This window comes from Ranitomeya imitator, chromosome 3 (assembly GCF_032444005.1).
Source record: "Ranitomeya imitator isolate aRanImi1 chromosome 3, aRanImi1.pri, whole genome shotgun sequence".
Classification (NCBI taxonomy): domain Eukaryota; kingdom Metazoa; phylum Chordata; class Amphibia; order Anura; family Dendrobatidae; genus Ranitomeya; species Ranitomeya imitator.
This window is the reverse complement of record NC_091284.1, coordinates 681,663,343-681,683,025: the sequence shown is the minus strand read 5'-3', so window position 1 is coordinate 681,683,025 and position 19,683 is coordinate 681,663,343. Positions and strand designations below refer to the sequence as shown.

The following is a 19,683-nucleotide window of genomic DNA, read 5'->3' as shown; positions in this document are numbered from 1 at the left end:
CAAGACTAAGGAAATCCTGAAAACATGACCTGTTGGTGGGCCTTGAGGACTGGAGTTGGGGACCCCTGTCTTAGATGACCTGGCTTTGTGGGGTGTCACTGTGCCTCCTGGGTGTTGGGTCGGACAGGTAACATGCAATCAGCTGTCCTGGCGGTCTCTGATGTAAGGCATGGAGGTCCTTACAACCTCGGTGTTCCGCTACCGGTGTTCTGCGCCTCAGAAGGAGGCAGCCTGCTCACGGCTGGCCCCCTTCTGGTATCCTCTCCTGTGCTCCGCTTTCCTGCATGCTTGCTGCAATCAATTCTGCTTTTTAAAATGTCTCTTTCCGGGAGCATGTGTCATGGCCACTCCTTCTGCGGCAGTGCCTGCTGCCGGGACCACCGCCGCTCCCTCCGCTCATACTTACCCGCTGCGGCACCCTCTCCTTCTTTCTTCTCCGCTTTCTGGTTCTCGTCAGGTGCGCGTGTGTACCACCCACTCCAGCTCTTCCTCTTTCTGATTTTCAGGTGCTCTGTATTTCCTCTCTGTGATCCTGGAGGACCATGACCAGGAAGTTCTTCTGCACACCATGTATTTAAGGTGATTCCTTCCTCTGCTCCTTGCCTGTCTGTCATTTGTGTTTCTGTGACTCAGGTCCACTTTTGTCTATGCACTGCCTGTTCTGAGTCTCCGCTCTGTCCAGCTTCTCTGCCCTTCCCAGGCTTCCTTGTCTCCTCATCCTGTCCAGCCTCCCCAGTGTCCGCTCCGTACTCTGTTAGTTTGTTGCCTCTGTCCTGTCCTGCTTCCTTTGTGTCCTGCTTCCCCTTCCCAGTGCTCCTTTGGTCTCGCCTGTACACAGCTCTTGCCTAATCGTACTTCATCTTACCCCACTCTGTCCATCCTACGCCCAGCTTCTCTATTTAGTACCTCCTACTACCTGTCTCTGGGTTCCAGCTTCTGCGGCAATAGTCTCCCTTAGGTCTGCCCCTAACGCTCCCTGTATAGAGGGTGGTCAACCTGGTCAGCTCACCTTTGGGAGGTTCGTTGTCGTGGATCTGTAGGTCCACTCCAGGAGTTCCAAAAGTTCTCACAGCATGCACAGCTCCGTAAACCCTCTGTCCTCCTCAGACTGATGTCTGAAACTTTCTAACTTTCCCTACATACTACCAATTATATATATATGGGGAGTCACCTAGTAAATATTATCAAAAGCTCCCCCTGGTGGCCTGCTGTGTGAATGTGTTGCATGTTTGTGTTAAATATTAATTATTAATTGAATTATTCTTATTCTCAATTCTGTACTGAGCACATTGCTTCTTGCTGACGTTGCAAAAAGCTATTTCTATATATATAGCTCAGAGTATAAGTCAACACCATATAAAGGGAACACGTGATCTGTGGGACATATAAATAACGTCTCTTAGGAGGGTTGGGGGCTTGTCACATGGGGGCTGTCACTTCCTGCCTTCACCATCATTCTCCATGAACGTCAGACAAGTCACACAAGAAAGGAACAGCTGGTAGCCATGATGACTTCAGACTTCACACAGACACATGGCTTTTACCATTCAGAACTTTGGGAAAGATGAGTGTTATGATCCGGTTACCTTGGAGCAGCATGAAAACTTTCACTGGAGTAGGTGGTAACTATACTGACCGCAAATACTGATCTTAACACCGCAACTAGAAGTAGCCGTGGGGTGTACCTAACAAGCCCTAGACACCTCGTCACAGCCGGAGGACTAAATACCCCTAAAGATGGAAATAGGAATACTATCTTGCCTCAGAGCAGAACCCCAAAGGATAGGCAGCCCCCCACAAATATTGGCTGTGAGTAGGAGAGGAAAGACACACACAGTCAGAAAACAGGATTTAGCACAAGAGGCCCCTCTAGCTAAAATAGGAAAGGATAGGACAGAGTTCTGTGCGGTCAGTATTAAAACCCTTCCAAAAATATCCACAGCAGATTATACAAAAATTCCTCCATCTAACTAAAGACGTGGAACGTATATCTGCAACTCCAGAGACTACTAAACTCAGAGCAGGAATACAATCAAAAACAAGCACAACGTGTGTGCCATAGAAAAAGAAACAGACACTTATCTTTGGTTTCTCCCGCTTAGCTGCCAATTCAGCAGACAGAGAACCAATACTTCCCAAGAAACATTGACAACTGGAAAGGACTAATGAGTCCTGCAAACCTAAATACTCCAGTCAGAACTGCAATCAGCAGATACACCTGTCCAGGACTTCAGCCCAGAGACAACTGCATTACCACCTACAACCACCGGAGGGAGCCCAAAAGCAGAATTCACAACAGTACCCCCCCCCCCCCTTGAGGAGGGGTCACCAAACCCTCACCAGAGCCCCCAGGCCGATCAGGATGAGCCAGATGAAAGGCACGAACCAAATCAGCGGCATGGACATCAGAGGCAAAAACCCAAGAATTATCCTCCTGGCCATAGCCCTTCCATTTGACAAAGTACTGAAGCTTCCGCCTCGAAAAATGGGAATCCAAAATCTTCTCAACATCATATTCCAACTCCCCATCAACCAACACAGGGGCCGGAGGATCAACAGAGGGAACAACGGGCTCCACATATTTCCGCAATAAAGATCTATGGAAGACATTATGGATAGCAAAAGAGGCCGGAAGCGCCAGTCGAAAAGACACCGGATTAATAATCTCAGAAATCCTATAAAGACCAATAAACCGAGGCTTAAACTTAGGCCGGGATCACACATGAGAGAAACACGTCCGTGTCTCGCATGTGAAATCCAAGCTCTGGCGCCGGCACTTGGGAGCGGAGCGTGTGGCTCCATGTGTTACTATGCGGCCGCACGCTCCGCTCTGGAGTGCCGGCACCAGAGCTTGGATTTCACATGCGAGACACGGACGTGTTTCTCGCATGTGTGATCCCGGCCTTAGGAGAAGAAACCTTCATAGGAACATGACGGGAAGACAACCAGACCAGATCCTCAACCCGAAGCCGGGAACCAACACACCGACGACGGTTAGCAAATTGTTGAGCCTCCTCCTGAGACAACACCAAATTGTCCACCACATGAGCCCAAATCTGCTGCAACCTGTCAACCACAGAATCCACACCAGGACAGTCAGAAGGCTCAATCTGCCCAGAAGAAAACCGAGGATGAAAACCAAAATTACAAAAGAAAGGCGAAAGCAAAGTAGCCGAACTAGCCCGATTATTAAGGGCAAACTCGGCCAATGGCAAAAAAGTCACCCAATCATCCTGATCAGCAGACACAAAGCATCTCAAATAAGTCTCCAAAGTCTGATTAGTTCGCTCGGTCTGGCCGTTTGTCTGAGGATGAAATGCAGAAGAAAAAGACAAATCAATGCCCAGCTTGGCACAAAAGGCCCGCCAAAACCTAGAAACAAACTGGGAACCTCTGTCGGACACAATATTCTCCGGAATACCATGCAAACGGACCACATGCTGAAAAAACAACGGAACCAAATCAGAAGAAGAAGGCAATTTAGGCAAAGGCACCAAATGAACCATCTTAGAGAATCGGTCACAAACAACCCAGATAACCGACATCCTCTGGGAAACCGGAAGATCGTAAATAAAATCCATAGAAATATGCGTCCAGGGCCTCTCAGGGACCGGCAATGGCAAAAGCAACCCACTAGCACGGGAGCAACAAGGCTTGGCCCGCGCACAAGTCCCACAGGACTGCACAAAAGAACGCACATCACATGACAAAGAAGGCCACCAAAAGGACCTACCAACCAAGTCTCTGGTACCAAAAATGCCAGGATGACCAGCCAACACGGAACAGTGAACCTCAGAAATCACTCTACTAGTCCATCTGTCAGGAACAAACAGTTTCCCCACAGGACAACAGTCAGGTTTGTCAGCCTGAAATTCCTGAAGAACCCGTCGTAAATCAGGAGAAATGGCAGAAAGGACCACCCCTTCTTTCAGAATACCGACCGATTCCAAGACTTCAGGAGAATCAGGCAAAAAACTCCTAGAGAGTGCATCAGCCTTAATATTCTTAGAACCCGGAAGGTACGAGACCACGAAATCAAAACGAGAAAAAAACAAGGACCATCGAGCCTGTCTAGGATTCAACCGTTTGGCAGACTCGAGGTAAATCAGATTCTTATGATCGGTCAAGACCACAATTCGGTGCTTAGCTCCCTCAAGCCAATGTCGCCACTCCTCAAATGCCCACTTCATAGCCAACAACTCCCGATTGCCGACATCATAATTGCGTTCAGCAGGCGAAAACTTACAGGAAAAGAAGGCACACGGTTTCATTAAGGAACCAACAGGATCCCTCTGAGACAAAACAGCCCCTGCCCCCAATCTCAGAAGCGTCAACCTCAACCTGAAACGGAAGAGAAACATCCGGTTGACGCAACACAGGAGCAGAAGTAAAACGACGTTTAAGTTCCTGAAAGGCAGAGACAGCCGCAGGGGACCAATTTGCCACATCAGCGCCCTTCTTCGTCAAATCAGTCAAGGGTTTAACCACGCTGGAAAAATTAGCAATGAAACGGCGATAAAAATTAGCAAAACCCAAAAATTTCTGAAGGCTCTTCACGGATGTGGGCTGAATCCAATCATGAATGGCCTGAACCTTAACCGGATCCATCTCTATAGACGAGGGAGAAAAAATAAAGCCCAAAAAGGAAGCCTTCTGCACCCCAAAAAGACACTTAGACCCTTTCACAAACAAGGCATTGTCATGAAGGATCTGAAATACCATCCTGACCTGCTGCACATGAGACTCCCAATCATCGGAAAAAAATCAAAATATCGTCCAAATATACAATCAAGAATTTATCAAGATAATCCCGGAAGATATCATGCATGAAGGACTGAAAAACAGATGGAGCATTAGAGAGTCCGAATAGCATCACAAGGTATTAAAAATGGCCCTCGGGCGTGTTAAACGCAGTTTTCCATTCATCACCCTGCTTAATACGAACTACGAACAAGATTATAAGCCCCCCGAAGGTCAATCTTAGTAAACCAACTAGCTCCCTTAATCCTAGCAAACAAATCGGAATGCAAAGGTAAAGGATATTGAAACTTGACCGTGATCTTATTCAAGAGGCGATAATCAATACAGGGTCTTAAGGAACCATCTTTTTTAGCAACAAAAAAGAACCCCGCTCCCAATGGTGAAGAAGATGGCCGAATATGCCCTTTCTCCAAAGACTCCTGGCGGTATGTTCAGGCACAGATAGATTAAAAAGTCGACCCTTAGGAAACTTACAGCCTGGAATCAAGTCAATAGCACAATCGCAGTCCCAGGAAACTGGACTTGGGCTCATCGAATACATCCTGAAAATCAGACAAAAACTCTGGAATTTCAGAAGAGGGAGAAGAGGAGATTGACATCAAAGGAACATCATTATGAACCCCCTGACAACCCCAACTAGTCACAGACATGGACTTCCAATCCAAAGCAGGATTATGTACCTGCAACCATGGAAAACCCAGCACGATAGCATCATGCAAATTATGCAACACCAGAAATCGACAATCTTCCTGATGGGCTGGCGCCATGCGCATGGTCACCTGTGTCCAAAACTGGGGCTTATTTTTAGCCAAGGGTGTAGCATCAATGCCCCTTAAAGGAATAGGGTTCTGCAAAGGCTGCAAGGGAAAACCACAACGCCTGGCAAACAAAGTCCATTAAGTTCAAGGCGGCGCCTGAATCCACAAACGCCATGACAGAAAATGACGACAATGAACAGATCAAGGACACAGATAACAGAAATTTAGGTTGTACAGTACTGATGGTAAATGAACTGGCGATCTTCTTGGTCCGCTTAGGGCAGACAGAAATGACATGGGAAGCGTCGCCACAATAATAACACAACCTATTGAGACGTCTGAAACCTTGTCGTTCTGTTTTAGACAGAATCCTATCACACTGCATAGGCTCAGGAATTTACTCTGGGAATAACGCCATAGCGCGCACAGTTCTGCGCTCCCGCAAGCGCCGGTCAATCTGAATGGCCAGAGACATAGAATCACTCAGACCGGAAGGCGTGGGAAACCCCACCATAACATCTTTAATGGATTCAGAAAGACCCTTTCTGAAAATTGCCGCCAAAGCATCATTATTCCATTTAGTCAATACAGACCATTTTCTGAATTTCTGACAATATAATTCTGCCGCCTCTTGACCCTGAGACAGGGCCAACAAGGTCTTCTCAGCTTGATCCACCGAATTAGGTTCATCATACAGTAATCCTAACGCCTGAAAGAAGGAGTCTACATTAAGCAAAGCAGGATCCCCAGATTCCAGGGAAAATGCCCAATCCTGTGGATCACCACGCAGCAGGGAAATGATGATTTTAACTTGTTGAATGGAATCACCGGAGGATCGAGGTTTCAATGCAAAAAACAGTTTACAGTTGTTTTTAAAACTCAAAAATTTGGACCTGTCACCAAAAAACAAATCAGGAGTAGGTATCTTCGGTTCTAAAGCAGGAGTCTGAACAATGTAATCAGAAATACCCTGTACTCTAGCAGCAAGCTGGTCTATATGAGAAGCTAATTCCTGAACATTCATGCTAGCACAAGGCTCTTCAGCCACCCAGAGATAAAGAGGGAGGAGAAGACAAAACAGACTGGAGAAAAAAAAATGGCTCAAGATCTTTCCTCTCTTCTTCTGAGATGCAATTAACTCATTGTTGGCCAGTTGTACTGTTATGATCCGTTGACCTTGGAGCTGCATGAGAACTTTCACTGGAGAAAGTGGCCACTATACTGATCGCAACCCTGAACTTAACACCGCAACTAGAAGTAGCTGTGGAGTGTACCTAACACACCTAGACACCTCGTCACAGCTGGAGGACTAAATTCCCCTTAAGATGGAAATCGGAATACTATCTTGCCTCAGAGAAAATCCCCAAAGAATAGACAGCCCCCACAAATATTGGCGGTGAGTCGGAGAGGAAAAAACACACAGGCAGAAAAAACAGGATTTAGCACAGGAGGCCACTCTAGCTAGATAGGACAGGATAGGACGGAGTTCTGTGCGGTCAGTATTAAAACCCTTCAAAAAATCCACAGAGGATATACAAAAACTTCCTACATCTAATTGAAGATGTAGGAGCGTATATCTGCAACTCCAGTGAATCCTACAAACAGAGCAGGAATAAACTGAAACAAGCACACAGCAGTGTGCCACAGAAACAAAAACAAAACACTTATCTTTGCTGAAATTGGCAGCTAAGCAGGTGAGGCCAGGCAGAGAACCAATACTTCCAAAGAAACATTGACAACTGGCAAGGGCTAATGAATCTAACACACCTAAATATCCCAGTCAGAATTGTAATTATCCGATACACCTGGCCAGGACTGGGAGTCAGACAACTGCATTCCCACCAACAACCACTGGAGGGAACCCAAGAGCAGAATTCACAACAGTCTAGACCGCCAAACATTAGGTCTTGCGCTGAAAGTTCTTGTTTTTCCTCAGCCACCGCCATGGTGGATCTGATTGATTTAACCAGTCTGTCTATCTGGTCTAGCGAGAAACAATCTATTAGCATCCTCCTCTGAAGAGGATGCCGAGGATACGGAGGCTTCCGAATCATTCTTTCCTAGGAGCAGTAGACGAATCTGAATCTGAGTCGCTAAGCTCCCTTCTCTTGGAAGGCTCCCTTTGGGACAAGGATTTTCAAGGAATCTTACTTCTCTCCTGATAATTTCTCTAAGGTCTGAATACCAAAAAAAAACTGGACACTTGAGCTTAAAAATAACACTTTATTGAAAAAACTAGGGGATAAAAATACAACAATAAGAACAGAAGTAAAAAAAGACACAATGAAAAGAGAGAGGCAACACTAGTGCCACGCACGGATACTGTAGCCAGATAGTACAGAAATACAAATATATAAAAATCAATACCAAACTATCTATGGGAGCGAATCATAAATATAGCATATGAGTAATATATTTATACATATATATATGGCGTGGTTAAATACTCAAGAAATGGAAGACAGTTCTATAATTAAATACTTATACATAGCGGTAACCACACCAATAGACAAGCTCCAAGGTAATATCCGGATGTAGGAAGGTTCAGGGGTAGAGGAGTATATATACAAATATGATAAAGTGCTTAATGCAATCCTAACATCAAAAGATACCCAATATGACTCGTTAGTAGTAGTGCATAGCCACAAAGGTCCTGGGTTCAGGGGTAGAGGAGTATATATACAAATATGATAAAGTGCTTAATGCAATCCTAACATCAAAAGATACCCAATATGACTCGTTAGTGGTAGTGCATAGCCACAAAGGTTCTGGGAAGTCCCATATATTAATATGTAGATACACTCAGGGCTGCACATGCATGGTAATATAGAAGGATAGGAGATATGGGAGAAACAAATAAGGAGGCGAACCAACCTGCTGCTGTGCGTGGAAAGAGGGGCCCCGACGCGCGTTTCGCATCTGTTGCTTCCTCGGGGAACGCTAGTGTGAGGGGAGTAGAGGTCTCCTTATATAGAGCATGAAATCTCTCAGCGGCAATGGCGGCGCCTGCCCAGGCACAGCGATCACCGGAAGTGGCAGAGTCGGCGTCCGACGTCACACAGCCGCGCCCCGCACTGACGCGTCAGTGGAAGGGGTCAGATGTGCGACGCTGCAAGGACGCGTATCCACGGCAACCGGGTCATGCCAGCCAGGAGAGGCGCACGCCGCTGAGAGGAAAGTAGGACGCAGGAGGCAGCGCAAGCAAACTGGGAGTACAAACCAAGAACCAACAGTAATAAGTGCACATACCTGACCAGTGATGGTGAAGTGACAAGAGGTGAGTAATGTGCGCAAAAGGATACCGGAATAGAGCTGAAAATAAAAATAAAAAAATATAAAAATAAAAAAAACTAGATACAAGTTTATGAAGCACCAATTAAACATAAACATAGAAGGATGAAGTAGAGAAGAGGGACCGTGAAAAAAAGGGGAAACTTCAGATCCCATGCATGCATACATGTAAACAGTGTATACATGATAAGATACATGTGATAGGTGGAGATGTAGTGACTCATGAATAAGGGGACAAGAAAGATTAAGTGTGAAACATATGACTAATGAGTGAGTCAGAAGGTGAGTTGACGAAAAAAGGAATTCATAAAAAACAATAATGCATGTGAGAAATTGTTACAAGTGTAAAAGAAGACATGCACAACAGAGTACACATATATATGGGTGCACAGGATATAATTACGAAAACATTAAGTATACAGGATGCAGAGAATACAGCTCAATAAAGAGCCAAGATAATACAAGAGTAATAAAAAATTATTAAGTGATCACCGAAAAACTGCATTCTAGTAATATTAGTCGTATAAATCAATAGATTGCAATTCTTGGCTTCCTGGCTCGTGTTGAAGAGGTCTGATTGCGCTTCCTGAGATCATGAAGGATAAAAAAGGAAGATAAGGAGGCGAATGAGGTCTGTTAAATAGATAAAAGAGAAAATATATAAGTACCAAAGAAACAGAACAATTATTAAAACCACAAACACTAGATATAAAAAGTTTTTTACAGAAACAAGGGTGTCTATAAAAAACTAAAAAACTATAAAAATGGGACAAAACTAAGGACCTCGTTGAGGCCCTTAGGACGAATGCACTACATTGTTATCTATATGCCGTTTATTTACTCTTTTTATACCCTCCTGGTGACTACAGTTGTCACCTTATTAGCGCTGGCATTTTTTGATCGCTATTTACTATCTAAGGGCCCCTTTGCTTGATATTGGACAAACCTGGGCATGCGCACTAGGGGACTCCTTGATATGGCTGTGCGCATGCGCATTGTTGTGTATCCTTTACTAGCGTTCAATCCTGCTCCCTTTGTGCGCATATAATTGTCAGCCCTCGTCCATACTAGTAATGCGCACTGCTTCACCTGCGCAGTGTCCTTCTGTATTTTTCTGCATATGCGCAATAGCACACCTTAGAGTTACCCCGGAAGTGGTCGCTCTACTTCCGGGTGTTCGGCATATACTGCGGGAACGCTGTTTCCATTACAGCTTTCTCTGGACCGCGTGCAGCGCTCACATCGCCCGCTGCTTCTGTGCCTATTAATGGCAATCCCCTGATGAGCCCCTTTTGGACTGACTTATGGGGCGAAACGCGTAGGGATGAGACATCTGTCTCTTCGAGATAAGTGTTCTTTATTCACATGTTTATGCTGTCTGGCTGGCGTTGATATGGGCTATTAGGCACAACTTGAATAACACCTGGATTTCACTTCACTGTGGTCTTTGTATTGGCCCTGACAGAGTGACTATTAATATCGTCTAGGGTTCTACCTACTAAATATACCTTCATTTGAAGGAAAAACGGTCTTATGTGGGCATGAGACCCATGGGTCTTCTTGAGTGGGTCACTATTTGCTTTCTCTGGGCATGTTAGCCATACGAGTACTGTATTAACAGAAACATTCTTTTCTTATTTTTGCGGGGATGTTTTCTATGTTCACCTAACAAAGCCCATATGACCAAGTGATTGATATACATTTCAGGTGTTTATGCCACTGCTCATGTTTTATATATATATATATTCATTACTCTGGCAAGGATACTCTTTTTCTGTTTTTTGCTTTTTGTTTTCTGTTTGGTGCCACGAGGTTATTTAACTTGCACTGGTAACTCATTGATTAATATCTTGATATCTAACTACTCGGGCTAATTATGCTGAGTGTTGAAAGAGTTACTGGACTATAAGGTACGCTCATTAATGAGCCCTGAAAGCTCGGCTACAACATCAAACCTCCGTGTTTATGTATGGCAGGTAATGCCAATAAAATAAAATATCTATTATCTATCTATAATTGATCTCTGAGCACATTATCCAAGTACTTGGCCTAATTGATTTGAGTCAGATAGACGTTACAGTACCACGAGAGGAATTTACGGTGAGCGTGGAGAGCACACCAATCTCTTTACACTCTGTCAGATGATTATGCTATCAGATCTGCATTCTGTATTTTTTTATTTTTGACCTATCTAAGTACTAAAAAGTACATATGAGGATAATACCAATCTCTCTCTATATTGCAGTGGTGGTATGAGGGTATTATAATTTACGTATACTTATCCATTATCTTTTTTTTTTTTTTTCAGAGTGTTCTGCCTATTTACTCTCTAGCTCACATTAGAGGCCAGAGTTTACCAATTTTGCATTTTGTCTTTAGTGCATCTTTAGCCAGAATTTAGCAGCATTTTTAATTTAACACTTTTTTTCTTGTTTTGTTTTGGTGGTGTTATTGTTGGTGGTGGCTTTTTTTTGAGGGATTCCTTTTTAGGGACATTAGGGACAGTCTACGTTGAGCGGGGGCGCCATATCGTATCCCAGGGTGCCAACCTCCGCTGTCAGGAAGGGAATTTAGTAGGGATAGGCACATCTATCTTCCCTAGCCCTTTCCCATATATTTGTATTTATATTTTTTCTGGCATTTTTTATACCAGAGTACCCGATTTTCCCGTAGGATCCCTCCTATTGGTCTTTTTGATATTTTTGTCATTTTTTTCTTTTTAATTATTATATTAAAATATATTGTTTTAGGTCTTGCGTTAGTTTTTTGGTTTTTTCTCCCTTAGGACGAATGCAGTCAATTCGGACAATCCATTGTGCTTCCAGTTGAGCAAGGCGTTTTTTCATATCTCCTCCTCGTCCATCCATCAAAACACGATCAATGCCACGTACCCGTAATAAATGACTGTTAGTCATGTTTCTCTTTGAAGTGCCTAGGAATTGGCTTTAAAAATTCATCAGCCGACGAATTCTGTGCTGCTTTAATACTGCGGACATGCTCCCTAACTCTAAGGCCGGCTTCACACTCAGCGTATGAAAATACGGTCCGTTTTTTACGGCCGTAATACGCTGAAAAGTCCCCAAAATAGTGGTCCGAAGCTCCTCCGTAGGCAGGGTGTGTCAGCGTTTTTTGCGCATGGCATCCTCCGTATGTAATCCGTATGGCATCCGTACTGCGTGTTTTTCTCGCAGGCTTGCAAAACCGACATACGGCTATACAAGGGATCCATGTGTAAAAAAAAAAAAAAAAGGAAATATATATATATATATATAGCAAAAAAGAGGCAGCACTCCATATTTGCAATGTTCAACGTGCAGGATTTAATCAACCCACTGTTCAGGGCGACGTTTCGGCTCAGACTGAGCCTTTCTCAAGCCTTGAGAAAGGCTCAGTCTGAGCCGAAACGTCGCCCTGAACAGTGGGTTGATTAAATCCTGCACGTTGAACATTGCAAATATGGAGTGCTGCCTCTTTTTTGCCTTATATTGATAGAGTTGGATACAAGGACTGTTATCCTGGGGCCGTGCACTTGAAGATAAGTACATCTTGTGCTGTTCTATATATATATATATATATATATATATATATATATATATATATATATATATATATATATATATATATATATCTCAGTAGACACATATATGTATATATATTATTACTTCATACAGCGCTACTTAACTTTAAAGCCGTTAATTCAATTGCCGGCTTTTGCTATCTCCTTCCTAAACCCGACATGATATGAGACATGGTTTACATACAGTAAACCATCTCATATCACCATTTTGTTTTGCATATTCCACACTACTAATGCCAGTAGTGTGTATATGCAAAATTTGGGCGCTCTAGCTATTAAATAAATGGGTTAAATGGCGGAAAAAATTGGCGTGGGCTCACGCGCAATTTTCTCCGCCAGAGTAGTAAAGCCAGTGACTGAGGGCAGATATTAATAGCCTGGAGAGGGTCCATGGTTATTGCCCCCCCCCCCCCGGCTAAAAACATCTGCCCCCAGCCACCCCAGAAAAGGCACATCTGGAAGATGCGCCTATTCTGGCACTTGGCCACTCTCTTCCCATTCCCGTGTAGCGGTGGGATATGGGGTAATGAAGGGTTAATGTCACCTTGCTATTGTAAGGTGACATTAAGCCAAATTAATAATGGAGAGGCGTCAATTATGACACCCATCTATTATTAATCCAATACTAGTAACGGGTTAAAAAAAACACACACACATTATTAAAAATTATTTTAATGAAATAAAAACAAAGGTTGTTGTAATAATTTATTCTACGCTCAATCCAATCACTGAAGACCCTCGATCTGTACCAAAAAAAAAAAAACCAACAAGATCCATACCTTCCGCAGATCTGTAACGTCCAACGATGTAAATCCATCTGAAGGGGTTAAAATATTTTGCAGCAAGGAGTTCTGCTAATGTAGCGCAGCTCCTTGCTGCAAAACCCCGGGGAATGAACGTAAAGTAGGTCAATGACCTATATTTACCTTCATTTGCGGTGAGGCGCCCTCTGCTGGTTGTCCTCATATGAACTCGAGCCTGGGAGCTTTCTAGGAAAGTTCCCACGATCTAGGAACAGCCAGCAGAGGGCGCCTCACCGCAAATGAAGGTAAATATAGGTCATTGACCTACTTTACCTTCATTCTCCGGGGTTTTGCAGCAAGGAGCTGCGCTGCATTAGCAGAACTCCTTGCTGCAAAATATTTTAACCCCTTCAGATGGATTTACATCGTTGGACGTTAAAGATCTGCGGAAGGTATGGATCTTGTTGGTTTTTTTTTTTTGGTACAGATCGAGGGTCTTCAGTGATTGGATTGAGCGTAGAATAAATTATTACAACAACCTTTGTTTTTATTTCATTAAAATAATTTTTAATAATGTGTGTGTGTTTTTTTTTAACCCTTTACTAGTATTGGATTAATAATGGATCGGTGTCATAATTGACGCCTCTCCATTATTAATTTGGCTTAATGTCACCTTACAATAGCAAGGTGACATTAACCCTTCATTACCCCATATCCCACCGCTACACGGGAATGGGAAGAGAGTGGCCAAGTGCCAGAATAGGCGCATCTTCCAGATGTGCCTTTTCTGGGGTGGTTGGGGGCAGATGTTTTTAGCCAGGGGGGGGGCCAATAACCATGGACCCTCTCCAGGCTATTAATATCTGCCCTCAGTCACTGGCTTTACTACTCTGGCGGAGAAAATTGTGCGGGAGCCCACGCCAATTTTTTCCGCCATTTAACCCTTTAATTTAATAGCTAGAACGGCCAAATTTTGCATATACACACTACTAACATTAGTAGTGTGGAATATGCAAAAAAAAATGGTGATATGAGATGGTTTACTGTATGTAAACCATGTCTCATATCATGTCGGGTTTAGGAAGGAGAAAGCAAAAGCCGGCAATTGAATTACCGGCTTTCTGCTATATCGCACTGGATGAAATATTAATGTATATACAGTTAGGTCCATATATATTTGGACAGAGACAACATTTTTCTAATTTTGGTTATAGACATTACCACAATGAATTTTAAACAAAACAATTCAGATGCAGTTGAAGTTCAGACTTTCAGCTTTCATTTGAGGGTATCCATATTAAAATTGAATGAAGGGTTTAGGAGTTTCAGCTCCTTAACATGTGCCACCCTGTTATTAACCCTGCTGTTCTGTTCGGTCTGGGGAGACCTATTTTGAACTTTGGTATTTTTTGGGGTGTTCAAGATGCGGTTCTGAAACTTGTGGTTGATTGACTTAAATGAGGATGGGTCGGTCGGCCACGGGTTTCAGAGCCGCATCTTGAATATTTTAAAGAATATTGAAGTTCAAAGTCGGTCATTTTTGACCAACAGAACAGCAGGGTTAAAGGGACCAAAAGTAATTGGACAGATTCAATAATTTTAAATAAAATGTTCATTTTTAGTCCATGGTTGAAAACCCTTTGTTGGCAATGATTGCCTGAAGTCTTGAACTCATGGACATCACCAGACGCTGTGTTTCCTCCTTTTTTATGCTCTGCCAGGCCTTCACTGCAGTGGTTTTCAGTTGCTGTTTGTTTGTGGGCCTTTCTGTCTGAAGTTTAGTCTTTAACAAGTGAAATGCTGCTCAATTGGGTTGAGATCAGGTGACTGACTTGGCCATTCAAGATTATTCCACTTCTTTGCTTTAATAAACTCCTGGGTTGCTTTGGCTTTATGTTTTGGGTCATTGTCCATCTGTAGTGTGAAACGACGACCAATCAGTTTGGCTGGATCTGAACACACAGTATGTCTGAATACCTCAGAATTCATTCAGTTGCTTCTGTCCTGTGTCACATCATCAATAAACACTAGTGACCCAGTGCCACTGGCAGCCATGCATGCCGAAGCCATCACACTGCCTCCGCCGTGTTTTACAGATGATGTGGTGCTTTAGATCATGAGCTGTATCACGCCTTCGCCATACTTTTCTCTTTCCATCAATCTGGTAGAGGTTGATCTTGGTTTTATCTGTCCAAAGAATGTTCTTCCAGAACTGTGCTGGCTTTTTTAGATTTTTTTTAACAAAGTCCAGTCTAGCCTTTTTCTTCTTGATGCTTATGAGTGGCTTGCACCGTGCAGTGAACCCTCTGTATTTACTTTCATGCAGTCTTCTCTTTATGGTAGATTTGTATATTGACACGCCTACCTCCTGGAGAGTGTTGTTCACTTGGTTGGCTGTTGTGAAGGGGTTTCTCTTCACCATGCAGATTATTTTGGGATCATCCACTACTGTTGTCTTCCGTGGGCGCCCAGGTCTTTTTGCATTGATGAGTTCACCAGTGCTTTCTTTCTTTCTCAGGATGTACAAAACTGTAGATTTTGCCACTCCTAATATTGTAGCAATTTTTTCGAATGGGTTTTTTCTGTTTTCGCAGCTTAAGGATGGCTTCATTCACCTGCATGGAGAGCTCCTTTGACCTCATGTTTACTTCACAGCAAAACCTTTCCAATGCAAGCACCACACCTCAAATCAACTCCAATCCTTTTATCTGCTTAATTCAGAATGAAATAACGACGGGATTGCCCACGCCTGTCCATGAAATAGCCTTGGAATCAATTGTCCAATTACTTTTGGTCCCTATAAAAACAGGGTGGCACATGTTAAGGAGCTGAAACTCCTAAACCCTTCATCCAATTTTAATGTGGATACCCTCAAATGAAAGCTGAAAGTCTGAACTTCAATTGCATCTGAATTGTTTTGTTTAAAATTCATTGTGGTAATGGCTATAACCAAAATTAGAAAAATGTTGTCTCTGTCCAAATATATATGGACCTAACTGTACATATGTGTCTCACTGACATTATATATATATATATATATATATATATATACATACATACATACATACATATATACCTATTCTATGTGTACACATTTATTCTACCTATTCTACTGTAAGCTGTCAGTGTGATTTTACTGTACACCGCACTGAATTGCCGGCTTTTCTCTCTAACAGCGCTGCGTATTCCTCACAAGTCACACTGCTGGTCCGTGTGTAATCCGTATTTTTGGGGCTTCCATAGACTTTCATTGACGTTTTATTTGCGCAATACGGTGACAAACGCAGCATGCTGCGATTTTCTACGGCCGTAGAAAGCCGTATAATACTGATCAGTAAAATACGGCAGATAGGAACAGGGGCATAGAGAATAATTGTGCCGTATGTTATGCGAGTTTTACGGACATAGTTTCTGCGCTCTTACGTCCGTAAAACTCGCTAGTGTGAGGCCGGCCTAACACGTAGTTGGCGTGACGTCAGGCCCACATAAATGAGGCCACAGGGACATGTGGCATAGTATACCACATGGTTAGTGGAGCAAGTGATGTGTTGGGTGATCCGAAATTCTTTGGATCCATCGCTAGACAAACAGGTAAAGCAGCGTTCCAAGTTCTTACATGCCGCACAATCTCGGCAGGGGAAGAAGCCCCATCTGGGGCCCTTTGAGCCAAAGGCACATTTGGGTCCCTGGCCTCTATAATGGCTATGGGTGAGTAAGTCACGTAAGTTTTTATTCCTCTGGTAAGTAATGGAGGGTACGTTGGTAAGACAGTTGGTCAGTATAGTGTCATGTTTAATGATGGGCCAATACTTGCCCAGGATTTCCTTTACCATTGTGGAATTGCTGGAATAGGTGGCTATGAATCTCACCTGGTTAGATGCTTGAGATTCCTTTTTGGTCTTCAGGAGATTAGCTCTGTCAATCAATGAGGCCCTCCTCCTACAACGTCTGACTGTCCTTGATGAGTAACCACGATCCATAAAACGTTTGGAAATGTCCTCCGCTTGTTTTTGATAAAATGTACCTTCCGAGCAAATCCGTTTTGCCCTAAGGAATTGTCCATAGGGAATACTATTCTTGAGGTGCCTGGGGTGAGCTGAAGTGGAGTGTAGTAGACTGTTGACTGACGTTTCCTTTCGATGCAGGTCACTCTGTGAGAAACCATCTTCGTCCTTATAGATGTGTACGTCCAAGAAGTCGACGCAGTCACGGCTGTAATGGCAGGTGAGTTTGATGTTAGAATCATTAACATTTAATTCTTCCACAAACTTTAAGAGGTCCTTCTCAGTGCCTTGCCAGATTGCAAAAACATCATCTATATACCTGGTCCACATAAGTACACTAGATGATAATGGAGTGGTATCTGTGATAAAGACTTTTCTCTCCCACAGCCCCAGGAACAGACATGCTTAGGCTACGTTCACATTAGCGTTTTGCTTGTTTGCGTCGGGTGCTGCAGCGGCGCCGCATGCGTCATGCGCCCCTATATTTAACATGGTGGGCGCATGGACATGCGTTGTGGTGCGTTGTGCGACGCATGTTTTTTTTTGCCGCAAGCGTTGGGCGCAGAAAACGCAACAAGTTGCATTTTTTTTGCGTCCAAATTTCGGCAAAAAAGGACGCATGCGTCGCAAAACGCAGAGTTTTAGCGTGCGTTTTGGTGCATTTTTATTTGCGTCGCCGACGCAGCGGCGCACAACGCAAATGTGAACGTAGCCATAGGACGGCGCAAAGGCCGCCCCCATGGCTGTACCCTGGAGCTGCAGGTAGAGTGCCTCCTTAAAAATAAAGAAGTTGTGAGTTAATGCAAACTCAAGCAGAGATAGTAAAAATCTGCTGTAGTGATCATCAATATCAGAATTATTCAGAAAAAAAAAAACTCACTGCTTCCAAGCCATCTACATGCCTAATTGACGTGTAGAGGGACTCTACATCTAATGTCACCAACCACATATCTGGTTCCAAATTAATGTTCAGAATTTTAGATAAGATGTCCCCCGTATCTCTGAGATAAGACGGTAAAGTTTCAACGATAGGTTGGAGATGAAAATCCAACATCTTACCTATATTCTCCGTGAGTCCCCCATTTCCGGACCCAATTGGTCGTCCAGTTGGACACGTCAAATTTTTATGAACTTTGGGTAACAAATATAGACACGGTGTCCGAGGTGCACCGGGAACCAGGCCATCTTTCAAATCCTTGCTAATAAGTCCATCAGTAAATGCTTCTTCCAATATATCAAACAGCTCAGCCTGAAAAATAGAAGTAGGATTGAAGCTCAATTTCCAACACGTAGTTGGCGTGATGTCAGGCCCACATAAATGAGGCCACAGGGACATGTGGCATAGTATACCACATGGTCAGTGGAGCAAGTGATGTGTTGGGTGATCCGAAATTCTTTGGATCCATCGCTAGACAAACAGATAAAGCAGCGTTCCAAGTTCTTAGATGCCGCACAATCTCGGCAGGGGAAGAAGCCCCATCTGGGTCGGATCACCCAACACATCACTTGCTCCACTGACCATGTGGTATACTATGCCACATGTCCCTGTGGCCTCATTTATGTGGGCCTGACATCACGCCAACTACGTGTTAGAGTTAGGGAACATGTCCGCAGTATTAAAGCAGCACAGAATTCGTCGGCTGATGAATTTTTAAAGCCAATTCCTAGGCACTTCAAAGAGAAACATGACTAACAGTCATTTATTACGGGTACGTGGCATTGATCGTGTTTTGATGGATGGACGAGGAGGAGATATGAAAAAACGCCTTGCTCAACTGGAAGCACAATGGATTGTCCGAATTGACTGCATTCGTCCTAAGGGCCTCAACGAGGTCCTTAGTTTTGTCCCATTTTTATAGTTTTTTATAGACACCCTTGTTTCTGTAAAAAACTTTTTATATCTAGTGTTTGTGGTTTTAATAATTGTTGTTTCTTTGGTACTTATATATTTTCTCTTTTATCTATTTAACAGACCTCATTCGTCTCCTTATCTTCCCTTTTTATCCTTCATGATCTCAGGAAGCGCAATCAGACCTCTTCAACACGAGCCAGGAAGCCAAGAATTGCAATCTATTGATTTATACTTCGTTATACCAAGAAACAGAAAGATGATCGGCACAGAGCTTCACTATAGCGCAATTGGAGATTCGCTTAAACGATCTGTTTCAGAAGGACAGATGAGGTCTCCCTTACTGTGAGCTGCGGGTGGTGCTATGCAATCGTCAGAGTTTTGTACAAGACCATATAATGAGAAGAAAAATGATGCAGCACTCACCCTTGCGCTTCTTCCAAGTGTGCTCTTTATTCAGCAAAACATACTATACATAGTATGAACCGGCATACGCAGTGATCTGTGAGGGAGCGGGAGTGAGGAGAGACCGGACGACGGCCGTTTCGCGCTACGGCGCTTCTACGGGTCCATGCTAAAAACAGGTGATGTCATTTCCTTTTTAAGGTTTTTTTTTTTGACTCACCTGATTCTATTAATTACAATTGTGCAAGTTAAAAACAATGAGATCTCTTATTACAGAATGAACATTTACAAGTAT

General features: G+C 43.5%; 1 long non-coding RNA gene across 1 annotated transcript; it reads right to left on the bottom strand.

Annotated features, from left to right (window-relative positions):
- Positions 1-8,786: 8,786 nt before the first annotated feature.
- On the bottom strand, positions 8,787-18,553 carry LOC138672265 (uncharacterized). Its single transcript, XR_011319680.1, has 4 exons — positions 18,194-18,553; positions 17,000-17,342; positions 9,303-9,443; positions 8,787-8,831 (listed from the first exon to the last, which is right to left on the bottom strand). It is a non-coding gene; the product is annotated as an uncharacterized lncRNA (long non-coding RNA).
- Between the last annotated feature and the right edge of the window lie 1,130 nt (positions 18,554-19,683).